We start from the raw sequence: 14306 nt of genomic DNA, 5'->3' as shown, positions 1-14306 counted from the left end.
TTCCAGGGATGAACCTCAGCTCATTTCTCAACTCCTCCAGAGACCCAGAGCTTGTTCTGCCACTGACAGACGGAACTGTCGCCTGCTCGTTGCTCAGTGCCCCTGATGTAATGCACCACGGAAGAGGGCTCAATTGGGATGCTAAATAGCCGTAAATGACATTGTCACCAGCCTTCATAAAGCACCGTGACTCACAGCTCTAATTAAAATGCTGAGGGAAAAATGTAAAGAAAGGCTGCCATGGAAAACAGTGACACTCTGCAGAACTGCAAGATTATTTCTTCCAGGAAAAGAGGTGCTTGTGAGTGTGTGTGTGTGTGTGTGTGTGTGTGTGTGTGTGTGTGTGTGTGGAGAGGGGGGATAGAGATGAGAAGGCTGAATATTATTCTCCTAAGAAACGTGAGAAAATTTGACACAGAGGAAAGTCTAACTAAAGCTATTCCTGACACCCAACTTTTTATTATGAAATATTTAAACAGAGAAAATCTAAAAGACTAGTACAACACCCATAAACTTTCAAGTAGATTTAATGACTATTAGCATTTGCCATATTTGCCTTGTCTGTCTGTTGTATCTATCTATCGATTGATTAATCCATCCTTCCATCATCCATTGATCCATCATCCAATTTGAAAATAAGATGCTTCAGCCCTAAATTCTTAAGCATGCATAGCCTAAGAATAAAGACAGTCTCCCATAAAACCCACAGTATCATTATTGCACCGAAGAAAATGAACTATACTTGCAAAATTTCACCAAATATCCAGTTAAGGTTTTTTTTTTTTTTTTTTTTTTTTTTTTTTTTTTAAACAATGGTAACCTTAGTAGTAAATCTAATCCCCACCGCCTAGAAGAGAGAAGTCAGTCTACTACCCAGAAATTGGCTATCAAGGGGTTCTTGAGCAGGAAGACTTTTGGCTTTATGGGAGCTGGTTCCTATCAACAGAGTCTAAGATGAAGTGGACAGGGTATACGGCTTCACTTAGACACCAGTTTGGGACCAGACAAGAAATCCAGTCTGATCACACCATGTTGTTTTGAAAAAGACCCCTCCCCCAAACTCAACCTCCACGTGATTTCGTCCAATGTCATCACCCTTTTTAACCACAAAATGTGGCTCCTGATGATGACATCTTGCTGTTTCTGAAATGCACATACACCCTGAAAAGCCCCCAAACGGTATCACCAGTAGGGAGATGCAGAAAGAAATATCATACTTTCTGAAGACAAGTTTTGAAGGAGGTACCCCCAAGAAATCCTGGGCACAGAGGGCAGCAGTTCAGGAAACATTTATCTACACGTAGGGGTTTTGCATGTTTGCTAAGAAATAATCAAAAACAATAAAAATATCAAGGCAAAAAAAAAAAAAAAAAAGCCATCCGGTTTCATTATTTTACCCCATGCGTTGTGACAAATAAAGGAATTTCCTTTCAGTGACTACCACATTAGGAGAGAAATGACAAGTGAAGGTCTTTCCAGCTAAGACTTATCTTAAGAAACGAGCGCATAGATATTATTGACTCTTTTCATTACCTGAATTCTGGTACACGAATGTAATTGGTTTTCATTTTCCTTATTGAATATTTTGGAGCTGAGAGACTCCTTCAAAAATCAAAGGGAAAAATATGCCCAAAATATGTCAGTTGCTATCGAGTATTATTCTGATTTATCCCTGTCGGTTATATCTTTATGCTTAAAATTCCTGGAATGAAATACAGCACAATGTGAGCTACATAGCTCTCCTCACAGCCGAAGAGAATGGACTGATCAGCTCCCCTGCCCCACTGCAGTGCCGTTACTGGCAAGTTGACCACTTTCTCAGATACCAGGAGTCCTTGAGGGCAGGGATGGTATCTCCCATTTCTCTATGCTCCAAGCCTGTGGCACAGAGCTGGGAGTCAGGGCTTGTTGTTAGATGAAAAAGAGGCTTTCCTGACTCTTGCTGATGACATGAAATCCTCTAGCTGAGAAGCACTGGCTGCTCACCTATATTATCTGAGGTTGGGCAAGCTTTTTGAGTTTACAAGCTCCCTTCTTCGTTTCTACCTTGGAAACAGGTTCCAGAAAGGCCCACCGTTTTAATCTCCACGGTAGCAATTTCACCGTCAGGTTTTGCATAAAGAAGAGATTCCTGAGTATTATCTAATGCTGGTGGGCAAAGTTTCCAGCAGAAGCTGGGACACTTTTCAGCACACCCCTGGAAATCTGAGGAATTGCTTTCGGGGGCCTTTAGTTCAAGGCTCCCAAAGGATCTCTCGCATGGCCAAAAAGAAGGACTGTGTTGGCTGGGGAATGCCAACGGAGAAGAGGTGATCTTATGATGCCAGGTGACAGAATATGCAAATCAGAGGTGAGGAAAGCCCAGAATGGACACGGGAACTCTGCTCCCGCAAAGGGCTCTAACGGAGCAGTCTTTCTTTCAGGAACTGTCAGCAGAAATCACAAATTCAACTGATGGACAAAAATTGGGCAAATGTTCATCTTGGGTGAGGCAAACAACGTTATGGTTAACCAAGTCTTTGAGGGAAAACAGTCTTGGGGTGGTAAACTGAACTGTCTTGATGCGTTAGGCAAGTGACAGAAACAATATTTAATGAAAAGGCCTGTGACCTAAAGGCAACAACAACCCAAACAACCAAACCAAACCAAACTAAAACACAAAACCTGTACCAGTGAAAGAGAACATACCTGCAGATTTCTGAATGGAGACGCCCTTGAATTCCAACTCCTTCACTTCACAGAAGAGAAGATTGGGGCTGGGTGAGTGGAAGGGGCAGGAGCCACATGGGCTGGCTCACTAAAGGGGTCTCTCCTTTTTGCATTTCTTTTGTTCTGATCATCCAGACGGGCCTGATGCTGTCCCCTCCCCAGAGAAACACATATATGCTCTTGCGGGATCCTCCTAACAATCCCACGCAGTAGTTACAATCCCCATTTTATGGACGACATGCCTGAGATGCAGCGAGGTTAACAAACATTCCGAATCACAGATTCCACAAGTGCTTAGAGCCAGATGCTTCCCCAGATGACGTCCTCTTTTTGATTCTTACTGCCACGCTCTGCCTTTCAACCTGGCTGCACTTGACCCAGTTTGGCACGGGAGGCCCTATCCCTAAGAGGGTGCTACAATTCAGAAGGCTCTGATCAGGAAGCTCAGAGGCCGTTTCCTCTGAGAAGTCTTCCCTGATACCCCCAGGCACCCATCCTAAGTGTTGCAGCAGCATTTCACCTCTACTTCTCTTGCAGAACCTTCCCGCCTGATACAGGGCTTGTTTGGTGCCCACTGCCTGACCAGACAGCAGGCTTTGTCAGAACAGGGCTCACACCACCTTAATCCGGGCACCTGGCCTTGGGGCCCAGCCCTGGGCCTTCCATCTAACACTCATCATTACACATTTGACAAATGTGCTGACGCCTGCCACAGAACCACACATAACTGCTGCTCAGCTTTGGCTTATCACTAAATACGGTTATGCCACGATCCGCTGCCCGCTGTACCCTGTTAGCTAGGCTTTTATTGGGGACTTAGGGGCATTTTCTGTTGACAGATCATTTTCATTTAATAGAGTCAAGTGGACTCAATTTTCCAGCCTTGCAGGATGCTGCTCATAATTCTCCTTTCCTAGGAACAGGCATGGGAATGACACAAACAAACGCAGGACTTGCAAAGGTTGGGTGGGGGACTGACTCAGCTGTCGAAATGACTTTAATCCAATGGCTTTGGTGAAACCAGTAGTAGTTAGACAGGGTTTATTAGCTCCTAGGATCACCTGGTTCCCAAAGTTGTACCAGATAAGTCATTTTTAAAGGGGATTGTCTCTCTGAAAGGACTGATGGGTCAACCAGTGGTGGTGGGGGGGACTCCGAGCTGATGTGCTCAAGGTCAGGGTAGGAGAAATAAGGCTCCGTCTCTCTGAACAGTTTGTTTAATCTATGACAACAACTGGGAAAGAGACAGAATTAATTGTCCTTTAAGTTCAGAATCTATAGGGCTTCTCAATACTGAATCCAACATGACGTTATCATATATGAGCACTGGGCAAAGACACTGAGGTTCTATCCCAACTTGCTGTGTGAATTTCAGCAAGTCACATACCTTTTCTGGGCCTCGGTTTCTCCATCTGTAAAATGAGGGTGATGGACAAGATCTTAGGGCATTAGTATGTCCTGGAGAAGTCTCATGAAAACTACAGAACTTCAATCTCCATTGGGGACACTGATTTGTTAGATCTGAGGTGGGATCTCTCTGTTTCTAAGCAGTACCTTGGGGGAGTCTGATGCTGACGGTCTACTGGGTTGACGTTTGGCACTTCCTAGATTAGACGATGTCTCAATGCTGCGTATATTAGAATGAGGAAAACGGTCATGTCTGCCATCATTGCAGCCTTTGTATGGTTAACCACACAAACCCACACAAACTGACTCACGGTGGGGAGTATGTCCCTTTGTTCACACAAGCCATATGAAAATTGGTCCTGGAATACGAAATTCACTTCTGTGCAATCCGGGTTCGAACAGGAAAACGCCCCAGTTCTAACAGGTACAGACAGTTGCCTGTTGCTCTCAACCATGTTGCAAGGCTCACCAAACTGCACACGGACCGACAGACACCGAGTGACAGGCAACGTGCCAAGTCTTGTCATAAGGCACCCCAAAACATACACCCCAGAAGGCAGCACCGCCAAACCTGTGTGTAATCATAATACGCAAGTGAACTGACCCCCAAATCTTCCTGCATCCTTAGAAATCGGCACCCCCAGAGCAGGGAAGTTTTTGGACAACTGTCTGGATGGTACCTTGGACAGCTCCTGGAAGCTCGGATCCGGAGACCCTGGAACAGCAGACCACTCCCAGCCTCTGTGAGATATCCTTCCTGGTGTGGTTCTTCCCCATGGAAGACTGACACTGGGATGGAGTGGTGGCTTTGGCCATTTGGGGAAAATGAATAAGAGGAAGGAAGAGCAAAGGACAGGCTAGTCTGGAAACCACATCCACGCTTATTGGCCCCAAATGGTTGCTACGGAAGACTTCCTTCTGGAGTTCTCTTTCTTGTACAATCACCAATCTTGGCACAAAACCATTGTTTCCAGAACAAGTTTCACATACATTATCACAAAACAACGCCTTGTGGGAGTCACTCTTCTCATTTTGCAAATAATGGAACAGAAGCTCAGAGAGGTTAAGTGCTAACCAGAGGTCACACAGCCATAGAATGAACTAACCTTAGCCTCAAGCAGAGATCCTTACCAGATCTCTTTACTGTGTTGCTTGCTCTTTCCCTACATGGTCTGAGACTTTGGGGAAATCACAATTTCTGGAGGCACAGTCATGCTTCTGAGTCTTGGGGTAGCCTCTGGCTGAAGAGATATATCAGGAAATGAGGCTGTGGTGCTATGGCAAGAGCACATGTCAGACTGCTTATGTGCACAGAGATGTGCAACCGCCCCCCCTTCCCACCCTTACACACACACACACACACACACACACACACACACACACACACACACACAAATTAAGGAGCCAAAAACCAGGACCGGTGAGTCTCCAGTTACTAGCTAGGTGACCATGGGCAAGTTGCTTGGCTTGCCCTGCCTCAGTTTCCGCATCTGCAAAATGGGGTTTGGATCATTGTACTGGTGACCTGGAGGAGTTTGGGGGAGTATTCCTGGGATAGTCCAGGAATACCTTGTGTGTGACAGTGCCTTGGAGATGGCACAACGCTGTGCGCCCTTCTGGGCTTCCAGAGTCTGGGCTGGTGGAAAGAACAGGGGTGGTGGTGGTGGTGGTGGTGGTGGGCATGGCGGGTCAGAATGTCTCCCTTCGGAGGCCTGCCAAGGCTTCTGAAGTCTGTGTGCAGAGACATTTGAGGGCAGAGGAGAATGGATGCCACCCCTGTGGGATGGAGCACGAGGTTCCATCCCTGTTTTAGCTTAAGTTCAAAATAACAATGGGGAGAATCAACGCTCCCTTGTGTCTTTGTGAACCCGCAGTGTTTGCCCAACCCCGATTAGAGAAATGAGGAAGAAAAGGGGAGGGGGGGTTCCTTCATTCCCCTGAGGGTCTGAGTGGCCAGCCCCTCCCTCCCTTATCCCAAGGTCCTAGGCCACCAGAGGAAGAGGTCAGATGATGCCCCCTGCACATGCTGGCCAGCACTCCCCCTCTGCGGAGGGACACGGGGGGGAGGGGAGGGGCCCTTCTTCCTACCCCTTGTGCGTTCTTCTGGGGCCTGAGCTCCTGGTTTGAGCTGGGCTATAAGGGTCTCATTTGCCGGGGGAAAACATATGCGTCTTCCTCCCAGGGAACTTGGGTCCCACTGGAGGTGAGCGCCTGGGGACCCTCAGAGGCGGCCCCCCAGTTCCCATGGGCAGGAACCCCAGAACCATCAATCTCCCAGGTCTGGTCCCACAGCATTAAAATAATAAAATACCAGCAACGTTTCCTGCGAATGGCGCGCTTGCCCTAGGCTTTACATTCACATTCCTGATTTTTTAAGGTCCTCACTACAGTACCGCGAGAAAGGTACGCATTGTGTTCCTCATTTTCCAGACAAGAGAACGCTTGGCTTAGAGAGGTAAAGGGATTTGCCTAAGGCCATACAGTAAGTAAAGGGTAAATCTAGGACTAGAACCTAGGGTTATCACTTGAAAGTTTCCTGCTTCTACCGCTTTCTCAGCGCACACCTCTCCTCTGAGTGTCCGCCTCAGACAGCGCGGTCCGAGCACTCGGAGCCGCGAGCGCACCGGTCACAGTGCCCTGGGGGTGGGGGCAAGCGTTGTGGTCTCTAGGGCGTAGTCCGGAGAGCCTTATCCGCCCCCTCAGGCCCAAAGGGCCCCTTGGGTGGCCCTGGAAGTTGGATCTCACGGGGACCTTGCTCCAACCCTTGGCCACCTGGGAGCAAACATACCGCGCTCAGTGGTGCACTGTCTGGCTCCGAATCCCCGTGAAGCGCGCCCCTCACCCGTCAGGAAGACGCGCTGGGAGCCCTAGAGCCTATTTCTAGCGGAAGGCACAACTTTCCTAGGTTCTGGAAACCAGCGCTCTTGCACAGCAATGCCATCCGGACAGATGAAGAGGTGCAGGCGGCCCTGCTGTCACCACCGGAGCGCAGTGAGGATCCTCGCAAAGTTGGAAGTGGGCATAAGCAACGTTCCCAGGAGCAGAGCCCGCCCAGTCTCGGGCCCCCCGCCGAGGATGGCTAGCAATGCCAAAGAATCCACCATTCACGCGGGCTCACAGGTGCCAGACCTCGGGAGAGCTGGGCACGGAGGAGAGCTTAAAGTTGAGGTTGGGCAGGCGCACCGATTCCCCAGGGACCAGTGTCCCCCAGCCTCGGGCTGTCCGCTGGGGGTAGCAAGCGGTGCCAAAAGGTTCCGCCATTACCGCCAGCGCGCGGCTCGGCGCTGTGTCGTGGCTGGAGGGGGACGCGGGTTCCTGCAAAGTTGGAGTGGGGTGGGCGTGACGACCCCCAGGGCCGGAACCCCGGGCCTGGGGCCGCCCGCGGGGAGGAGAACGAGGCAGCCCGAACCAAGTTGGGACGCGGCAAACCCCGCGCCTCTCGCGCGCCCTGGGGGCTGGCACCGGAGCGGAGAGCACCAAGGGACAGGGAGGGGACGCGGGACGCTTGGGCCGAGAACTCACCTGTCACCGAGCTGGGCAGACCCGAGGCTGCCTCTTCGCGTTGCGCACCCGCCCGCCCGCTAGTCCGCTCGCCTGCCCGCCTCTTCCTCCTCTTTCTCCTCCTCCTCCTCCTCCCCCCTGGTTCCGAATCCTCTGGGTCCTCCGACCCGCGCGGCTGGAGGGCGGCAGTCGCACCCGCTCACCGCCGGGTAGGAGCGGCGCAAGTCCTTCCCCTTCCCCTCGGCTTTGTGCCTCTCTGATCCCTCCCCACCCCCTCACGCCTAGCCCCCACCCTCCCCTGTCCCCTCCCCTCCCTCCGCCCCAGCGAACCCAAGTTCGGGATGGAGGCTGCGGGCTTCCCCAGCGCAATGCCGGGTGCCCTGCGCGCGCCCCTGGCTCACCCCGTCCACCCGGAGCTTGCCGGCCGACAGGCTGCCCCTCGGAGGAGCCGCGGCGCTAAGTACTTCCTCGCCCAGCGGCTGGAAACGCGGCATAAATATGTAGGGACTGAGCCGTGAGCTCAGCGAGGGTCGTGAGGGGGAATTTATTTCTTAATGTCCCTCCTTATCCTATCATCGCTGAAACGAATTAGTGGTGACGTCCAACCCGGCTGGTTTATGGGTGTGGGGAGGGAGACGTCGCAACCCTCATTAAAAGAGCCGCTCTGGGCTCCAAAGCATACATCTTTTATATAACCTAATTTCCATTTTTTCCCCTATGAGGAAACACACACACACACACACACACACACACACGCACACGCACACGCACACGCACACACACCCATGGCAGTTTCTGGGAGCCTGGAGGGTGCTGAATGTAGTAACCACAGGGCAGATTTCTTAGGCAGAGAGGGCCCCATGGGAGGCAGGGATGGTTATTTCTGTCTCCACATCACTGTTGGGATAACATTTCTTAATGGGACAGTGGGGTGCACAACCTCCCACGCTGGGCAGGGCTGGGAGTCCCCAAGAGCCCCAGGAGCTTGTGCCTGAACTCCGGCCCTGGCTCTTGGGTGGGCAGACCCGGGACTGGCAGCCAGTCCTGCAAATGTTGCCTTGCTCTGGTCTTCCCTGGGGTCAGCGCTTAGGCCGGACAGATGGGGAGCTTGGATCAGGGAAGGGATGCGCTCACCTGTGGCCTGGTAGACCTGCGGGCAGGGAGATGCCAAAGGCTGGGCTGGGGGAGGGGAAGAGGCAGAGAATCAAGCTCTCCTTCCTTTCTTAGGGGCCCTAACATATGGGTAACCATATAAACCCGTCTGAAAAGCTGTCTTTTCCTGGGCAGATTGCAAAGGATTTTGCATTTGCTGCTGCTCACACACTCTTGGGGGAATGGGGAAAATCAAGGAAAGGAGAATTCAGTCTCTCAGTCTCTCAGTCTCTCAGTCTCTCTCTCTCTCTCTCTCTCTCACACACACACACACACACACACACACACTCAGCACCGGCTCTGAGTGGCTTCATCGTCCCCCTTCCCAGCCTCACCAAGGGGAGCAAGCCCACTCAGGCTGGAGCTATGCAGAGAAGAGGCAAAGAGGAAACCACCGGCCCCCTTGTTACTAATAAATGCTTTTCAGACTGTGGTGCACATCCAGCATGAGAGAAGGGGGTGTGCGTTTGGGGGCAGGAAGAGGGGTGTAGGGGGTGAGGAGGGAGGAAGGATTAAAGCGTAAGCTGGTGGGGTGCATGGAGGTCTGTGTTGTCTTCAACGTGCCTGAAGGAAGACTTGAGAAATTCCTTCTTGGCTGTGGGCTCTGCCACTTCCCCACTGTGCTACATGGGGCAAGTTCCAGAGCCTCAGTTTCCCCAGTGGTGAACCGTGCCTGGCGTCGTTGTGAAGATGCATACAATCAGATGATACTGGTGAAGCTCTTGGCATAGTGCCTGGCACATAGTAAATGCTTAGTAAACAGGAGCCAGAAATAATAGTAACGATGGTGAGAATAAGAACAGTGACATAAAGGCTGGGTGGGGCATCCCAGGGCAGCGGGGCTGGCGCTGAGTCCTTCCCCGCCTAGGCCGCGCTTCCCCTGCCTGAACCATTTCAAAGTTGAGCGCTGGGCTTCAGTGGTGTCAGACTCAGAACCCTGCTCCCCTCAATTACCATGGCAACTGGGGAAAATCAGGAAGCCCGCGGGGGAAGGGAAGCTGCTCTTCCACTGGGCTGACGGTTCACCTGCTCAAAGCGGACGATGTCTGCCCCTGTGCAGCTCAGGCCAGAAGAGGCCCAAGGTGAGGCACCTCTTCTCCTGGAGCACCAGCTGTTTTGAAATTGGGGAGACGGGTGGTTGGTAGGGAAAAGGGCAGCCGTGAGATGGTGGGGGCCGGGCCAAGACTGGGCTGTGCCTGCAGAAGGCAGAGTTGGCCTGGGTTCAGGGAGAGGGCGAGAGAAACCCCACTCCCCCAATTGTGTTCTCACCACCAGGTGTCCTGGTGCAACTGAGAGCAAAGCAGTACAGGTGACATAACTCTTGAGGTAGAGATTTGGGAAGACAGGACCTCTGAGCCCAGGGTAGGAGCTGGTCAACACAAAGGGTCCTGTGTGTAGGTATGAGAGAAAAAGATGGGCAGAAAGAACGAGAGGGTAGGAGTGGGGGTGATGGAGACAGGCTCTTTTTCCTTTCTCTGGTTGTTTCCATAGGGGTCTATAGCAGACTAGTAGCAATACCAATTGTAGTAGTAGACAGAATAATAGCAATCTTATACTGAGCATTTAACATTTTGCCAGCCTGGAACCAAGCATTTTATAGGAACATCTCAATGAATCATCATAAAAATGGCAAGAGATGATTTTTTTTCTCATTCCTATTTTACAGAGGGGAAAGCAGAGGCTCTGAGAGGCAAAGTGACTTGCTCCAGGTCACCCAGTTAATCGGTGGTAAAGCAGCGATTAGAACTCCGGTTCTAAATGAACCCAAATCAGGGCTCTTCCTGCCTCCCCACCACTGCCTTGTGGAGAAAGAGGGGAAGTAACGATTCAGAGCAGTCTTTCAGTGTGGCAGGGGAGTGTCTGGCTTTGGGAGACCCCCTGCGCTTGTGCTGGGCTGTGACCCCAGAGGGCTTCCACAGCTGGCGCTGAAAGGCCAGAGATTCATAGTCACTTGGACTATGCAGAGTGATGGCACCCCAAAAGCTCCTGGGCACACTGCTTCATGAATTCTTTCCTCCTTCGAGGCTGCCGAGGCATTCACTCTAACCTGATTCCACCAGGAACCCCTTGGTATTCAGGGGGAGATGTTGATAACGCCACTCTTCTCTGGGATTCAAGCAGAACAGACACATCCAGGGGTCAGCAGAGCAAGCTCTCCATAAATGGGCACCGCGATAACAATTATTCTTGGATCTTCCCGCGGGTCCTCACCCTCCATCCCTGTGTGGATGGCAGGTGGATAAAAGGCCTCTCCCAACCGAATAAAGGCTTCCCCCTCTCCCCACTCCTTGCCTCCTGGACCCTAACCAGCCTCCACAAAGCAGCAGAGAGATGGCCTCTTGGGGTGCGGGGGTGGGAGGTGTGTGTCCTGACAGAACCAAAGGGAAGACAGGGAAGAAGGAGGTTCACTGATGTGGCTGCCACCAAGGGGGTAATACATTATCCAGGGCTAATGAAAACATAATTATCTTCTTTTGGCTGCAGAGAGGGGCTAATTTAATAGGCTGCGATCGAAAGGCATCTGCTGAATTCACCCAGCAGTGAAAACACTTGAAGGGCTTGGGCAGCAGAGGGTGGAGGGAGCGGGCAGAGTGCAGCTGGCCAGGCCCTGCAGCTGTGTCAATGTGGCAGCTCCCCCAGGGTAGGGGAACATTGGGGTGCAGGGCAGAAGCGGCAGGGGAGGTACAGCAGCTGACAGGTGTCCTATGAACAGACAGACTGGGCAACTATCATGCTATATGATCTTGGGCCAGTTCTTTACTTCTCCGAGCCTTAGCTTCCTCATCTGTAAAATGGGGTTAATCCTGCCTCCCTCCCATTGTCTGGGAGGAATAGATGAGCACTGGTGAGAGGGGTCCTGGCACATTCCCAGCACGTGTTTAACAAATCTTTCCCCTTTCCACTGCTTTGCTGGGCTAGTTCTATCTAAAGGTCTTAGCATAGACACCCCCTCTTTGGAGACACCCCTGCTCTGAGCTCCCACAATGCCCTGCACCTCCCCTTTTGTAACACAACACACTTTAAAATATATACTCCTTTAGTGCTGGACTGAGAAGAGCTCCAAAAGGGCGAGGAGGATCTGTCTCATTTGTGCCTTGAAGGCAGTGCTGCTCAAAGTATGTTTCCTGGTCAAGAGGCATCAGCATCCCCTGGGAACTTATTAGAAATGCCAGTTCTTGGCCCCTGCCCCAGACCTGCTGAACCAGACACTTACGTTGGGGCCCAGTGATCTGTGTTTTACATAAGCTCTCCAGGAGAGCCCGATACATGCTCAGGTTTTGGAACCTCTGCTCCAACCAAAAACTGAATTGATATTTGTTGAATAAATGAAGAGCTTACCGAGGGTCCAGATGTAATAACAATAACTCTCTCTTGTTAGCCAACCACTGTATATCAAACCCTGTTATTATGTCACTAGACCCTCCCTTCTCCATCTCTCAGCATCCCTCACACTCCTCCGGCCCCAACAATGCCCTTTGGTCTGCCTCTCTGTCCTGAGTTGAAGACCCACAGCAGGTGTTGAAAGACCCAGGGGGTGCCTCCCACCCACTCAGGGCCTCTGATTCTGGAAAAGCATCCAGCTTTCGACCCTGACCCCTAGTGCTAGGCTGAGGAAGTCACTCAGACATGTTTATGAAAGATCATGCCCATGGGTCAGTCTTGCACAGTTGGAGTGAGAGGGGCAGCACCGTGGAAGGGCCTATGGAAGTGGCTGTCCCCAGCCGGGCATTTTACACATGGGCAGGCCAAGGACCAGAGAGGCTCGGAGATTTGTCCAAGGGCAACAGCCTTTAGGTGGCTGATCAGACACCTGTCCTGGCTCCCAGATCAGGAGGCTGGTTCTGGGGCCCCTAAGTGGTGGTGGTGGGGTCACCACAGTGGCCCCCCAGGGATAACTCTGGAGGAAGAAGGCAAGGTAGCAGGAAGCAGAGTTGTCTGTGAACATAGAACCTTCAGGAGGGGTGGGGGTGCTGCAGTCCCTGGGATGGCTGCTGACTGGGCAACGCCCTCAACCCCACGGACATTCACAGGACTCTGGCAGGGAAGAAAGATGGAGGAGCCCTTTAAGGCTTAAAGAAGCAGCCCGGGCATAAGAAAGAGCATTAGATGTGAAGCTAGAACATTTGGCTTCCAGACCTGGCTCTGCCACTCATGGGCTGTGTGAGCTTTGGAAAAGCCGTAAGATCATCTCGGTGTCGAAGAAGGTGATCTTAACCAGAGGATGGCCAGCTCCCTGGAATTACATGCAAAATCAAGTACAAGTGTGTTTTTCTGGGGGTAGAGGGTATATAGTGTTCAGTGGCTTATTAAAAAGGTCTGAGCTCTTGAGGAGGTTAAGAGCTAGATAGTCTCTCCGGGTGCCTTACTGGTCAAAAAAGGAGGCAACTCCTTGCCTGAGAAACCCCCGCTGGCTTGTTTGCAGGTGCAGTTTGCTCACCGCCTCCCGGTCGGCAGAGATGCAGTTTCCTAAATGACCGACAGATGGCGCTAAGCCTTCACTGTAGCCTTTCCGTTTTCCTGAGACCGGCCAGGTAGGTCTGAGCTTCTGTTTACTCAGCTTTGGCGACTTCCAGGCGTGGGTCTCCACTCTGCTAAACTGACTTGAGTGGGACGAGAGTGCTGGGCCACCCCGGGGACTGTCTGTATCTCCTGGTTGTCACTGTGTCTTACAGCGTCTGTCCACAGAGGAGGCATCAACAAGGAACTGAGGGTTGGGGCATGAGGGTGTGGGTGATAGGAGGGGTGGGAGTCTGGACACCCCAGGGGACAAACTGAAAAATAGGAAGGAGCCCTAAGTTTGCGGTTCATACCCCCAGTTTACTCTTTTCATTCTCCTCGGCACCCCCCATTACAGGGCTCCCTACCTGTGCTCCCCCATCTCAACTCGTGGCCCCGTATCTCAGAATCCTCTAAACCTGAAGTGTCTGATGGTCTGTCACGCCGGGGTCTGAGGGCCAATCAGAGTATTTGCATTTTGAAGGCGATGGCAGGGAGAAGCCAGTGCTTGCAGGGAAGAGATGGCTTGTACCAGGTCTGAGATATCAGGGAGCGGGAGGGCCTGTGGCTTCCCAGAGGGTATGTCTCTCCTGGTGTAAGTCACATCCATGTTTTCAAAGCAACGCTCCCCCAAACTAAACCACTTTGGCCACTGGTGTGAGAACCGGGCTGACCAAGAAAATGGATTTCAGCGCCTGTGAGTCGAGGTGTTTGAGTTCAAGAAAGGTCTTAATCAGAATGCAAAGCAGTGGCCCTTTGCATAAGAATTGCCTGAGAAGGAGAATAGCTTCCTGGGGGCTGCTTCCAAAGAGTCTCAGTCTGTAGGTCTCAAGTGGGACCCCAGAGGTTGTGTTTTCAGTAAGCTACTCAGGGTAAACGGAAGCAGGTGGCCTTCTGGTCCCAAGTCAGCTACTCTGTGCCAGTGAGGCCCCCCTCCGGTGAGTTGGCTGGGTCTTCATCCTCAGGTTGCTGAGGCTTGGAGTTCAATGATGCAGCATCTCAGCAATAATGACATCCAACCTACCCCATCAAAGCAGAGA

General features: G+C 51.7%; 1 protein-coding gene across 5 annotated transcripts in view; it reads right to left on the bottom strand.

Moving 5' to 3' along the window:
• The window catches only part of NOS1 (nitric oxide synthase 1), a 155923-nt gene that overhangs the window by 90290 nt on the left and 51327 nt on the right, over positions 1–14306 (bottom strand). Inside the window, exon 1 of one of the 5 annotated variants that reach the window (XM_088800985.1) lies at positions 8019–8242. The exons of 1 other annotated variant lie outside the window; for it this stretch is intronic. The gene's annotated coding sequence lies outside the window, so the exon portion shown is untranslated. Of the gene's footprint in view, positions 1–6904; positions 7256–7638; positions 7789–8018; positions 8243–14306 lie in introns of those variants that run through there. 3 more of the 5 variants (XM_019753977.3, XM_088800988.1, XM_088800986.1) reach the window with 3 other exon arrangements.

This window comes from Rhinolophus sinicus, chromosome 9 (genome assembly GCF_057876585.1).
Source record: "Rhinolophus sinicus isolate RSI-liver-muscle chromosome 9, RSI-T2T, whole genome shotgun sequence".
Taxonomy (NCBI): domain Eukaryota; kingdom Metazoa; phylum Chordata; class Mammalia; order Chiroptera; family Rhinolophidae; genus Rhinolophus; species Rhinolophus sinicus.
The sequence above is the reverse complement of the archived record's forward strand: the minus strand, read 5'-3'. Positions and strand labels throughout refer to the sequence as shown.